This window comes from Vicia villosa, linkage group LG2, assembly GCF_029867415.1.
Source record: "Vicia villosa cultivar HV-30 ecotype Madison, WI linkage group LG2, Vvil1.0, whole genome shotgun sequence".
Lineage (NCBI taxonomy): Eukaryota > Viridiplantae > Streptophyta > Magnoliopsida > Fabales > Fabaceae > Vicia > Vicia villosa.
This window is the reverse complement of record NC_081181.1, coordinates 8076970-8081741: the sequence shown is the minus strand read 5'-3', so window position 1 is coordinate 8081741 and position 4772 is coordinate 8076970. Positions and strand designations below refer to the sequence as shown.

At 37.6% G+C, this 4772-nt stretch overlaps 1 long non-coding RNA gene across 2 annotated transcripts; it reads right to left on the bottom strand.

The window, feature by feature from the left end:
• Window positions 1-2973: 2973 nt before the first annotated feature.
• Window positions 2974-4385, bottom strand: LOC131645820 (uncharacterized). 2 transcript variants are annotated; one of them, XR_009297202.1, is made up of 4 exons: window positions 3996-4385; window positions 3597-3862; window positions 3355-3381; window positions 2974-3195 (listed from the first exon to the last, which is right to left on the bottom strand). It is a non-coding gene; the product is annotated as an uncharacterized LOC131645820 (long non-coding RNA). The 2 variants fall into 2 exon arrangements; XR_009297201.1 differs by having other exon boundaries at window positions 2974-3381; window positions 3996-4382.
• Window positions 4386-4772: the final 387 nt, after the last annotated feature.

The following is a 4772-nucleotide window of genomic DNA, read 5'->3' as shown; positions in this document are numbered from 1 at the left end:
GTTGAAGCCTCAACCGAATGGAAAATTATTAAAATCCAAGGCTAGTTACACTCTGACTTCACAAGAGGCTAAAGCAGTTTGTAGATGGTTAAAAGAATAGAGAATGCCTGACGGGTATTCTTCAGATTTATCAAGGTGTGCCAACACTAACACTAGGAAGTTGCATGGTATGAAAAGTCATGATTGCCACATATTCATGGAACAATTGCTACCAATTGTGTTTGGTTCTCTACCCAAACATGTGCTTAATCCACTAACTGAAATTAGTTATTTTTTTAGAGATATTTGTGGGTCAACTTTAAGAGTGGATGACATCATTAAGTTGGACCAAAATATTCCAGTCATTCTCTGTAAGTTGGAACAAATATTCCACCTGGTTTTTTTTACTCCATGGAACATCTACCTGTGCATCTTGCATACGAAGCTTATCTTGGAGGACCTGTTCATTATAGGTGGATGTATCTATTTGAAAGGTTTATGGGTGATTCTAAGAGATCAGTGAAAAATAAAGCTAGAGTTGAAGGATCAATATGTTCACATTACTTACATCGGGAGACATCACATTTATGCAGTCACTATTTCAACAGTTTGATGTTAACTCCAAGAATCATAAGAAATCTTGTAAATGTAAATGAAAGAAGTCAATTCACCTTGTCAGTCTTTGGGCTTCCAGGTCGTCCATCTGGAAAGAAAGTTGTTCATTTTGAAAATTCTAGTAAATCACGCTTGATGTCGTACTGGATGTTATGACATCCACAATTACACAGCACAAATAACTAAAACAGAAGCGCATAAAAACAATAAAGAACACACATAATTGTTTTCCCAGTTCAGTTCAAACAACCTACTCTGGGGGCTACCAAGCCAGGGAGGGAATCCAACATAAGCAAAATTAATTCGGACTTAAACTCCCCCGTTTACAAATCCTCACTTAAAACTTACCCAATGAAATTCCAACCTATTCCTAGACCTGAGTATCTCCGCTCACTCCCCCTCAATCACAGCATTGATTACAAATAAACATAAAACAATTCAGAGAGAAGACACACTTTAAAAACACACCTTGATCTGCTTAAAAACTTCAATCAAGAGACACACACTCGTGCTTAAAAGCTTAGAGTGACAATTAACAAAAACAACCTATTCCAACGCAATCATCAAAGACAATTGCTTGGAGTACAAGAGACAGCTACAGAACTATGGTTCTTCACAATTAACAATCCTTCCCTCTGCGTTCTAAATTAGGATTGCAGACTTTTTATATGTAGCTCTTGGGCCTTGGGCTTTATTAGAAACACATTAGGGTTAACCAAGTTAACCTAATTCATACGCCATCTGGTTGTTACAGAATGTGCTGTCACCGAAATCTTTTGGACGAAATATACAGCATACAATAAAAGGTTTTCTAAATTGTAGATTGAGAGAAATCATGAAACACAATTAATAAAATATAACAGCTCCTGCTGTCAGACAAGGATGTCATGACATCGGTCATGACATTCACTGACTGAACCTGTATTACCTAAACACAAATGCAACCTACACTACACATTAAAAATCATGTCATGACATCAGTCAAGACATTAAACACCCAGGTATGTTTTACCACAAAAACATCCAACATGAAAACATCTACAATCTCTCTCTCTTTGGCAAATTTTTGGCTACAACAACCTGTCACACCATATCAGAGAAATACTTGCAGCAGAAACACATTAAACAAAACACAATCAGAGCTAACACAGAACAGACAGCATACCCAGTATGCACACAGTGCTCAACCTGATCAAAACCACCTAAGAGCAATACAAGCACAAATAGATCAACACAAAAATAAGCACATCAGAATTGTTGATCACACACACCATACTTGTTGTTCTGGGGTGACAATACTACTTCTCCCCCTATTTGGCCACAAAAGTTGCCAAAGCAAGCAACTGTCTTCTCCCCAAAATTCTAATAGGTTCAATCAAAACTAAAACTGAACATAAAACGAATAAAATGCAAACAAAACTAAACGAAAGTGAGCAAAAAAAACAAAAAAAACAAAACAAATAGGACTCTAGCTGCATTTACTTCCCAGAGTCAGACCCACTTGAGGTACCTGCAGTACTTTCTTTCTCAGAGCCATCAGCAGGACTGGCACTTTCTTCTTCCAATTCTTTTTCTAATTCTCCTTCCTTCTCTTGTTCATATTTATCTGCCATCTCTTCAGTATCTGCAAATTCCTCATTCTCATCCATTTCCAGAGTACTTATCATTTTTTCAAGAGATATCTTTCTAGATTCCAGCTCTTTACAAGTCTCTTTTAACATCGCTATGACTTCTGCTTTGCTGGCTGATGCTTCAGATTTGGAAGTTTCAGCCGAAGTCATGACAATGTCGAGAACATGCTTGCCCTGAAACTGTTTATAATGGAAGGCCAAGGGACTTTCTCTTTTGCATACTACATCATGTTCATTGAGAATGTTTGGATACTGTTGCACCCCAAAATTTGCCCTCTTTAGTTGAGCTATAAGTTATAAATGACGTTTATTTCGTCATTCAACATTAAAGAAAATAATAAATGGTTTCTCATCTGAGTGCTTGAATTTGTGGAGGTTCGATTGAGGTTAATTGGCTTATATGTTGAGGTTTCCCCTATGCCTCAAATATTTTCTTCTTCAAGGGTTCTTCGATGCATTGTTGTTGCGGTATTTTGAAATACGAGTGCGGTAGCATAGGAGATTGACTTGTTCATTTGCTTTGGCCAATACATTTTCTGGTTCTCATCAAATACTTATTACTTCAATCACAAGTTAATTGAGATTTTGAGAATTAAGGTTAAGGATTCAAAGTTGTCATCGAAGTTTAGAAGCGAAGATTTACCAAGTGAACCAAGTTTCATTGAAATGGAGAGTTGATTAGAGTTTATTGATTGATGTTCGAAGTAATCTAAATCAGAATTACGTTCGAAGTTCTTTACAAGAGAAGAATCAAGAATGTTCAAAATCATATTCATTACAATTTACATCCACCAATAGTCCATCATTACATCAATAATTCAAATTCAATCATTCAACTCTAGGTCCTAACTTTTTGAAAAGATATTTCTCTTAAATTCTATAAATAATGCTCAGAATCTTGGATCAGTTCTTCTTGGCTAAGTTCTTTCATACCATATGAACTCTTTGTTTCCAAAACCATGTGCTCAACCTGCAAAATGGGAAATTGTACCGGTTCAAATACTCTTCACGCATAAGTTCAAGCCAACTCGATAATTCGAAACCGGTTCGAACCAAGACAGAATTCACAAAAGAAGAGAAGAAGAAATAAACAAAATCCGACACAACAAAGGGAACCGATAGCAAGAACCATAACCAATCATTCATTCATCACCACCTGCAAAAATTGGCAGAAGAAAAGAGTTCATAACCGAAAAATCAGAAAGAAATGATCGGAACAAAATTCAATAACAAAAGAGATTCGACACAACAAAGAGAGGGGAGAACTCAGTATAATAGAATTGGAAAACAGAAAAAGGGGGGAGGTAACAGAGAAAAAATCGGGAAGGAGAAAAGAGAATAACAGAAAACGTAACAAACTTTTGCTCTCACCATTGAATCTTCATCTTCCTCTCATCATCTTCATCGCTTCTTCAATCTCCAAGAACTCTCCACCGATTCTTCATTCAATCACACCTTCACGTAATAATCTTCAAGACTCTAACGATTTTTACATCTCAGAACAACAATTGCAGCTTCACAACCTTTATCTACGAATCATCGCAAGAACCGCATCGCATTTGTCATCAATAACCTTCATTCTTCAATCTCCTCTCACGATTCAACCATCACACAGCTTCCTCTGATTCTCCAATCACCTTACGATTATGCAAAAAAGAGAAAATCTCATAATAACGACATCGTCATCATCAGGCTACGACAACAGCTTCGCCGCAAATGAAAAGAAAGGGGAAAAAGCATAATCTAAGAAGCGCGTGATTAGAGAGATACCTGTCTTTAACGGTGGAGTTTTCTCCTCGTCGGTACCATGGAAAAGGCGTCAAACATTCTCCGGTATATCAAATCGGAGTTGAAGCAGAGATTGTGGCGAAAAGAGTTGAGTCAAATCGGAAACTAATTGAAACTTGAACCGAGAGAGATTGAATGGAGAGGAGAAGCAACGGAAGAAGAAGAGGAAATCGGAGTGATAGCGATTTGAGATCGATAGCAGAGAAAGTTTGAGAGCGGATTCGAGATTGAGAGAGATTGAGGTGGGGATAACTTGATTCAGAGAGTGATCGAGAGTGACGCGGAGTGAGCAATCATAGACGGGACGACGATTCCGGCCGCCATCTGTGCTTTCGCGCGCGAGAGAGAGAGAGAGAGAGAGAGAGAGAGAGAGAGAGAGAGAGAGAGAGAGAGAGAGAGAGAGAGAGAGAGAGAGAGAGAGAGATGAGTCCTTAAGAGGGAATCTGATGCGTCACAAACCTTACCCTAATTCCTCTTTCCACTTTTTTTATTTAATTTCATTAACATTGTATTAATACACTAATCTGGCATAAGGTTAGTATTAATTAATTACTTAATTAATTGAATCATAAAATCTGATGAAAAAATCTGGATAGATAATTCCTTTGGGCCATACACACAAATTCATTGCTATGTTGTACCCCCATAGAAGCCCATCACACGCCACATTTTTGTTGGCTGAAAGAATTGTGATACAAAAACTGCATGGGCCACCATCTGTTTGGGCCATGCGCCCTTATCACTATTATACCTTGTTTT